Genomic DNA, 10377 nt, shown 5'->3' on the forward strand with positions numbered 1-10377 from the left:
GAATATTTAACAATTTTGTTGAAAACTCGTTTTTTTCTTTGTTCAATTCAATTTTTTATCACAGCTTTTATCTGGAAATTGAACTATTCCATTTTTGGTTAAACTGTATCCTGTAGATTGTATTAATTAAAACACCAACTATTTGTTACAAAATTAATTTATTTGTTTTCGATTATGTCTTGAAATATTATTTCAGTCTAAAATTTTTTATTTTTAACCCATTCAATTTGAAATTTTTAAATTAAAAACAGAAAATTTCGTTAATTATCAGCAATATTTGACCGTTCCTTTAAAACAATCCATTACAAACAACTGTTAAAAACTACAAATTTGAACAGAATGGTGCGAAATAGAATACCTTGAATTGTTAAATTTGTAATGAGCTGAATATAAAGTTTAAACGCTACAACTTTAATTTAAAAAAAGATTCAGAATTAATTTAAAACTTGAAATTATTTCAAATAATTTGAAACACGATTTAGACTTTTGCAGGTTTAAAAAAATAATAAGCTTTTTGAGAATTGTACAGTATTTAAAAAGAATAACAAAAATTGTTGTGATTGCTAAGAACATTGAAAATGATTTTTTATATTGACAAATAAATTTTAAGTGAGTATTTGAAATCATTTTAAAATTAAAAAAAAGAATCCAGAAGATTTTAAGACAATTTTTTTATTTTACAGTTTCTTTAATTTTAGGAAAAAATATAACTAACAAAATATATCAATTTTCAACCAAAAAGTTTACTTTTTAACAAATTAAATGAATTTCCTATCAAATAATCGGTATTTTAACTAATACAATGTACAGGATAAAGTTTCAACCAAAAATTGAATAGTTCAATTTCCAGATCAAAACGATTAGTTTTTAATCAATCCTAGAATAGTTACATTTTCAGATAAAAAAAATAATTTTTAATCGAAAAAATAAATTTTCAATAAAGTTGTTAAATTTTGAACCAATAACATGAATTTTCGACCAAGAAAATTAATGATCTACAAAGAAAGACAAATTTCAAACAAAATACATGAATTTTCAACGAAATTATTTATTTTAAAGTCAATAAAACGAATTATCTACTATTTGCCCTCAAATTAAATTTTTGTTAAAAATTCTACTTTTTTGTTAAAATTGCATCTTTGGGCGTTAAAAGTCAACAATTTGATAGAAAGTTAAACTACTCGGTCGCCAATTAAAATTTTGGTTGAAAAATCATATTTTTGGGTTAAAAATTCAGCTTTTTTGTAGATGATACTCTTTTTGACTTTAAAATTAAATAATTTTGTTGAAAGTTCATATATTTTGTTGGATTGACCTTGTTTGGTACAAATTTAACCTTTTTGGTTGAAAATATATCATTGTTGGTCAAAAATGCAATTGTTTGGTTGAAATATGAACTGTACATATTCTTAGGCTTAAAAGTCGATTATTTCACTAAGAGTTGAATTACTTTGTAAAAAAATACTGTTATTTTCAACAAGGTTTTATAATTATGGTTAAAAACTTAACTATTTGGTTGAAAGTTTAACTCTTTGATGGAAAACTCATATTTTTCGCTGAAAAAAATCAACTGTTTGTAGATAATACGTTTTATTGACTTTAAAATAAATAATATCGTTAAAAATTCATGTATTTTGTTTGAAATTTGTCTTTTTTTGTAGATTATTAATTTTCTTGGTCGTAAATTCATGTTATTGGTTCAAAATTTAACAGCTTTATTGAAAATTTATTTTCTCGATTAAAAATTTTTTTTTTAATCTGAAAATGTAACTATTCTAGGATTGATTAAAAACTAATCGTTTTGATCTGGAAATTGAACTATTCAATTTTTGGTTGAAACTTTATCCTGTACATTGTATTAGTTAAAATACCAATTATTTGATAGAAAATTAATTTAATTTGTTAAAAATTAAACTTTTTGGTTGAAAATTGATATATTTTGTTAATTATATTTTTTCCTAAAATTAAAAAAACTGTGAAATAAAAAAATTTTCTTAAAATCTTCCGGATTCTTTTTTTTTTAATTTTTAAAATGTTTTCAAATACTCACTTAAAATTTATTTGTCAAAATAAAAAATAATTTGCAATGTTCTTAGCAATCACAACAATTTTTGTTATTCTTTTTAAATACTGTACAATTCTCAGAAAACTTATTATTTTTTTAAACCTGCAAAAGTCTAAATCGTGTTTCAAATTATTTGAAATAATTTCAAGTTTTAAATTAATTCTTAATCTTTTTTTAAATTAAAGTTGTAGCGTTTAAACTTTATATTCAGCTCATTACAAATTTAACAATTCAAGGTATTCTATTTCGAATCATTCTGTTCAAATTTGTAGTTTTTAACAGTTGTTTGTAATGGATTGTTTTAAATGAACGGTCAAATATTGCTGATAATTAACGAAATTTTCTGTTTTTAATTTAAAAATTTCAAATTGTGATAAAAAATTGAATTAAACGAGGAAAAAAAACCGAATTTTGAACGAAATTGTTAAATTTTCAAGGGAAAAGGTGAATTTTTGACCAAGAAGATTAATGTTCTAAAAAAGAAACGATTTTCAAACTTACTCAATATATTCGATTAATTTTTAATCAATCCTATAATAGTTATATTTGCAGATGAAGATAAATAATTTTCAACCTAAAAAATTTATTTTCAATAAAGTTGTTGAAGTGTCAACCAATAACATGAATTTTCAGCCAAGAAAATTAATGATCTATAAAAAAAGACAAATTTCAAACAAAATACATGAATTTTCAACGAAATTATTTAATTTTAAAGTCAAAAAGACGAATTATCTACAGAAAGTTGAATTTTTTAAGTGGAAAATATGAGTTTTGAATCAAAGAGTTAAATTTCCAAAATGATACATTTTCAACCAAAAAGATTAAATTTCTACTAAAAAAAGTCAATTTCAATTTAATAAATTTTGAAATTTTAAAGTCAAAAAGAGTATTATCTACAAAAAGCTGAATTTTTAACCTAATTTAAATGCAAATAGTTGAATTTTCAACTATAATTATGAATCCTTAATAAGAAGTTCAATAATAAAAGTTCAATATTATAACATAATTATAATCGTATAATTAATAATATATATAATAGTATTAATATTTATATAATTTATATTTTATACTTGAAAGTAACGTAACCTCAAAATACACCCATTAAAGAGGCGCGCGAAGTATTCAAATCATGAGAAACGCCAGCCCAGCATCGAAATCTGGAAATATTAAAATCCCAATCTCTTCATTTTATTTCAAAGCAAATAGAGATATAAATAGAACCGCCGAAGTTTTCCGACAGGCAATCGTGCACCTTCGAGTTTTCAAAATCAGAAGAGGAGAAATCGGTTGTGCGCGCAACCCAGGCATTTATATCGTCTCCTACCATATTCACACGGGCATAGACGTGTCATAGCATTGGACCACGTCTCGTTTCAGATCTGGGATCACTGCTCTAGCGTTTCCTGTTCGCTTCCGTCGTCTTGCCGCTGTTTTCCGTCAGACCTTGTCATTGGCAGTACATCCGTCATCTTTAACATGGCTGTCAGCCTCCCCTCTCCGGCCAGAGTGTAGTTGCTCGTTCAGGTGGTGTTGCAGGGTTGGTTGTGTCTGCTACGGTGGTCCATCCAGTGCTGCTACTCGCCAGCGGTCGCCGAACTATTCTTCGTGCTACCCATGGACATAGGAAACACGGGACTAGGCATGCCATCCTAACTTGGTGAGCGGGGTTGAATCCACGGGAGGGGGGAGAATTCCATGAGTGGAGAGAGCCGCCAGCTTACGATGTGGCATTTGATTATGCGCACGAGCATTTTTACCGACAAATTGTGCATGAAAATATAAACATGTGGGCGCTGCCATGTTTGTCGCGGGACATCAAAAGGGGGCGGACCTCCCCCCTCATTGCATCACCCCCGCAATGGCATGCCTAGCCCTTGTTTCCTATGTCCATGGTGCTACCCGTACCTGGAGAAGCGATGCGAACTTGGTGCGTAGTCCCCTTGTATTCAACCCTTTCACCTATGGATTGTGTTCAGGGGCGATCAACGCAATGGGAAGTAGACGGCTGCGTACAATTATGATTATATTTAGTTCGCAAACCAATTGCACGCGCGCTGCTGTCAACAGCGGGTGAACGGGGCGTGGGAAGGTTGACTTTTGAAATCGAAAGCGTTGACGGTCGACTGGCCTTAGAATTTGAAAACTGTCATCTGTGACTAACAACCTGAAAAACTTGTGTTTGCAAATTTTTATTTGTGTATTGCCATACGAAAGATTTAGTGCAAAATTATGGAAATATGATTTAAAAGACATTATAAAATGTTGCTTATCTGTCTTTTGTCTCATATTCTTCAAATTTTGCTTTCAGTCTTTCATTTCCTTTTAATTATAATAAAACGGAAACACATAAAAAACTAAATATACATATACGTGCACTGACGCATGCACATACGATCTAGTTCACAGACCAATTGTACGCGGCGCTAGCTCTGGGTATCTATTGCCGCCTACTTCTTATTGCATTGACCGCCCTTGATTCTGGTGAAAGGCTATGGTGCTGTCTGCTCCGTGTTTACAACTGTCAGACAGTTCCTACCTTTTGTTGTTAGGTTGGACTGGGCGATGTCCGGCATCTCAATTGATCATCGCCGTGGAGATGCCGTCCGGGTCCTCTTCTGGTGCTTTTTTTTCCGGGTTCCCATTTCTACTTTCGTTTAACTATTCTCGCGTTGTTTTTACAATGTCTAAGCTTTCTATTACGTGATGTTCGAGCGCGATTACATTTCAAACATCGTTGGCGATAGATTAATAGTAATTATAATAATAATAGTAAAATAGTACCATACATAATAATAATCAAATTAATTGGAGTCGGCTTGATAGTATTGAGCTTGACACGCGCGCGTGTCTTGTCGTACATGGTTTTGGCTTCGGCGAGACCCTGTGAAGTTTTCCTCTATTTTTCTTAATTAACTCTAAAACTTTCTGTCACGTAAAGTTCATATTATATTATTATTGATGAGGAATACTGAATTTCACATAAACATTGTTTATAATGTTCCCCAATATTAAATTATGATTGAATGATCTAAAGACATAAACTTTTAAACATGTTTATAATGTTTGCCACACTTTTTCTGTACTTTTCTATGGTGAACTTATATTTTCGGAATTCCTAAAAATGTCAAAAACGTTAAATATTTGTCGAGAGCCAAATTAAAAGTTTATTATAATTTCATACATTCATTCGTACGCATGAAAGTACTATAATATAATTCATAAGTTATTGATTGAATTTATTATATTTTTTATCTTTGTGCAGACCAGTCAAGTACAATAGAAATCAACAGAAATTGATGCACAGACACAAATGTCATAAGAATAAATTATTGAAGCAAAACTTTCACTCTCATAAATAAATTTTAGAAATAAATATACATTTATAGAAATTTTATAGGATTAATTATTTTCTCTTCATGAAAAATCATCTCTAAATACACAACAATGTTAATTCGCATTAACCATTTTGTTAGGCACACGTGATAGTTGTTGCTATTAACAATTTACATAGACAAATGCATTATATCCGTGTGTTTTTACAGAAATATTTTTTTCACGAAAACTAACTGCTGAAATAATAATTTTTTTCTGTAAAAACCCACGAATATAACGCAATTGCTTATATAATTTTTTAACAACAATTACTAACATTATTGCTTAACAATATTTTAAATGTAAAATATCATTGTTTTGTATTTACAGTTGAATTTTCAGAATGAGAAAATATTTGATCCCATAAAAGTTCTATAAATGTATTTCTGTTTATAAAATTTGTTTATAACAGTGTGATTTTTACTCCAATAATATATTATTATGATATTTGTGTGTTTGCATCAATTTCTATTTATTTCTGTTTTACTTTACTGGCTTATACGAAGAAAAAAATGAATACATTGGAAAATCCAATTTTTCTAAGTATTTGATAACATAACATTTAGCACAAAGTGCAAGTTGAAATTCGGCCTCAAGGGATTGATGCAGCATTTTATCCCGAGCATTTTTTTTAACTTTGAGGTCAACCAAAAACTACGACCTCTGGCTTAATTTGTCCACGTAAAAATTACATTTTAAAAATTTTTCAAGTCATCTATCTCGTTTTGAGAAGCTTCCAAAGTCGAGGCTTAAAAAAGAGTGCTTCTGGTTTAGTATCCCAAATTTTAAACTCGATGTGGCGTTTTGTGTGATAATAATTTGCGAAATAAAAAAAGTGGCGGTAAGGTAGGAATCTAGTCACGTGACCCACTCATCACATGGCCTTAAAACCTTCTTTTTCGGCACATTTTACATCAGCCCTTCAAGCTTATGCTCGTAGGGCCAGAGGGACAATTCTCACCCTAACAAAAAATGTGACGATTTTGACTTTACACCGTGATATGAAAAACTATAGGAAAATAATTATGGAAATGAATATCATTGAAACATTGAAATACTTATTGCAAAAAGGTATAAGATATGTAATCATAACTCGTCAGTTACATTACACCAACATTATTAAAGAAAGTTTCTTCTAAACATGTAAATAGACAAAAAGTTTATATTCCCAACAAATAAATACTAAAAAATAAAATCAAGAATCCTAAAATATATTTAAAAATAAAATTTGTATACCATACAGCCAACTTCATCCCATATTCATGGATTTTTATATCCTATAATTAGCTATGTGAGTTCGTCAGTTTACAATTTCGTTTAAAATTCCAACGTCATTTTTTATTTTTCGTTTCCACCTTTATAATCATTATAATTGCAACATAAACTGTTAAATGAATAAAAAATTCAAACACTTTCGTCAAAATATTCTTAATTCCTTAGCGCTATATTCAGACTCCCAAAACTTTTTATTTAGCAATAAATATATTTGTTTTATTGATTGTAATCGTTTAACTAGTCGAAAAATACAATTTCGCCCACAATTCAAACGAAGAAAGGTTCAATTTTCTGTAGCTGTCAATAAAAATTCCACTTGAAATAATCGAGTTTATTATTTTGAAACATTTGCTTTTAAGATTAGTATCCATTTGATCGCTGCCTATATGCTCGTCTTACCCTCTCCACTCGACTTCTCCTTACGTCCCTGACTGAGCAAAATCGCTGTGCCGGGCCTTGCCATCGGAGGGCACGGTGCGCTTCAAGCATGTCCCATTTCGACTAAAATGTCGACAATAACGGCAAGCGGGGTGCGATTTGTTATAATTTATATAATGAAACGCTTTAGAATTGAACTTATAACTGATCCCCTTATCTATAAATCTTAAAATTACAATTCACAGAAAATGCTTTCTTGTCCAAAGATAAAAATCTCGTTTTATTTTTTTATTATTGCGTTTATTTTTGGGGTATAAGTGTGTGTTTGTGGGTGTGTGTGTATGCGTGTACGCGGACCTGTAAGTACGCCTGGTTCAATATTTATGTGAATTTTTAATTGATAACGTTACATGATAAATAAAAAAATTATTTGGCGACGTACTTCTATATTTGTGCAATATTATTTATGTTCGTGTTAAATCATATACTTTTAACTTCTTAATACAGTAATACATATTTATTATAGAAATACAAATTTATATATAAATATTCATACAAACTTTATCAAAAATCAATATTTTGTTATATATGAGTAGACGAAAATTCAATAACTGCGGATTTAAGCTTCTCTTCATAATTAATATCTTCAATACAATGCATTTGATCTTTTGTTCCACGTTTTCAAAAATTCTCGGTGAATGTTTTCACCCGTCTGTTCCGAACATAGTCCAAATCCTTTATTTTCATTTAAAAAACTTAAGCCTTCTTAAATATGGTCCAATAAAATATGAATTTTCGAAGTCTTCCTTAAATCAGTACCCAGTACAGCCTTTTTTAAATAACTAATCTGAGTGTTTAAGGCAAAACGATCAACTGTTTTAGTAGAAAAACAATTTTCAACTACTTGATTTATTGCTTTAAAAGCACTTACATAAGGCGCTATCGCCAATTGACCAACATTTTCATAAATCAATGGATCTAAAAGTTTGTCGGCTCCTTTAAGCAATTTTCTGCAAGCGTTGCCTTCAAATATTTTTCCGTGGTAGTTTTTTGCAGTGATATTCAATATTTTTGTCCAAATTAAAGCTTTTTCTAGACTAACTCGTTAAAGATATTAATGTTAATTATGAAGAGAAGGTTAAATCTGCAGTTATTGAATTTTCTTCTACTCATATATGACAAAATATTGATTTTTGATGAAGATTGTATGAATATTTGTATTAAAATTTGTATTTCTATAATAAATATGTAGTACTTTAATAAGAAGTTAAAAGTCTATGATTTAACACGAACATAAATATTATTGCACAAATTAAGAAGTACGTCCCAAATAATTTTTTTATTTATCATGTTACGTTATCAATTTAAAATTCACATAAATATGGAACCAGGCGTACTATCACGTCCTCGTACACGCATAAACGCACTTACGCCCCCCTGCCCCAACAGAGAATCACACACACATATAGAAGCACACAATTATGCCCCACAACTAAAAGCAATAATAACAAAAAAAAACGAGAATTTTAGCTCCGGACAAGAAAACATTTTCTGACAATTGTATTTTTTAGATTTATAGATAAGGGGAGTGGTTAGGATTTCAATTCCAACGGGATTTCATTATATAAATTATAACAAGTCGAACCACGCTTGCCGTTATTGTCGACATTTTAGTCGAAGTGGGACTTCCTTGAAGCGCACCGTGAGGGGCCCCTTTGCCCTAATGAAGCATAAAATATAAAATTTTCTAGTAAAATTTTTGCTTTTGAAAGGCACTTTAAATTTTCGTCAGTTGAGAAAATTATCATATTTTATTTTGGGTCATTAAAAACGACAAAATTATCTCCGAATTTAGTTTTCACATATAATTTTGAAATTTGATCGTGGGTATCATTCATGTTTTTTGGGCAGACAGGGTGAATTTTTCTGCGCATATAATAAAGATTTTTCTTTATATATTTAACATCGGGAACTGTCAAATTGCGTTGTTCCTCTTCTATACATGAATTCATTATTTTTGCAGGTTTCTCGCAAAGATTATCTGCGGCTTTTCGCTTTACACTTCCAAACAACGATTTTTTTTGTAAAAGACGGGTTTCTATCGGAGGGTGACAATGATTTAAATTGCTGTTTTGAACTATTCGCGGCGATTCACCGGAGGTATGTAAAAAAGCTTTTCATTCTTTATCGGCACACTTCCACCTGGACTTCGCGGCGCACAAAAATGTATCAAAAATGAATCCGCAATTATTCACAAGTAAAATTCTTTACCCCTTGTTGACGTCGATTCCGAAATGCTCAGAGGTGCAAAAGACATATTTTTTCTTCAGAAATTTGCTCTCCTCTAAACAAGTAACAGATAACTGACAGAGTTTATGTTTATAAAGGTTCCTGAAAGTCTCAAAAGCTTTACATTTCGAACGCTTTTATTCAAAAAGCAATTATTCTCTTGAGCCGCCCTTACAAACTCATGAACTAAAATATATTAAAACTAAAATATATATTAAATTAAGTTTCTCAAAAAAAATTTAATTCACTGTACGGAAAAATTAAAAGCGAAAAAAATATACATAAAGTTCTCTAGGATCAAGTTTTAATCTACTATAAATTCTAATTAATATTATATAAACACCTAGTCTTTTAAAGCATAATAATGATGATAAATTAAAATAATTATGTGTAATTTATTTTGTTGTATTTAATATAATAATATTGTATGGTTGAAAAAAAACATTAAAATCAATGCCTAGTTAAATGATTAATTTTAAACTGCTGTGGTAAATTAAGCAATTAATGAATTTTACAACTTAATAGTCGAACTACTTTGTTAAAAATGAATTATTTTGTTGCAAACTAATTTTTGAACCTGAAAACTTTAGTATTCCCTACACTTTGGTTTAAAGATGAATTACTTGATTGAAAACTAATTTTTTTAATCTGAAAATTCCACTATTCCATTTTCGGTCGCAAATATAGCTTTTTAATTATAATATTCTTCTAGGCAATTGGGTAAAAATTCATATATTCTATTGAATTGTCAGCAGGCGAATTTCCAACCAAATAAACCGATGCATTTTCAACTATTCTACTGAAAATTCCATAATGCTATCTAGTCAGGGTCAAAACATAAACTCAAATCTGCCATAACTTATGCTTATCTCAATATTTTCTTTGCAAGTTACATATAATTGTGGGTCCGGATGCAATAAGGGCACATAAAATTTTTTCGTGCGAAAACGAAGTCCCCTGGAGGCTTTAGAAAAAATTTTCGAATTTTAATTTTGAAA

The sequence above is a fragment of the Belonocnema kinseyi genome, chromosome 1 (genome assembly GCF_010883055.1).
Source record: "Belonocnema kinseyi isolate 2016_QV_RU_SX_M_011 chromosome 1, B_treatae_v1, whole genome shotgun sequence".
Lineage (NCBI taxonomy): Eukaryota > Metazoa > Arthropoda > Insecta > Hymenoptera > Cynipidae > Belonocnema > Belonocnema kinseyi.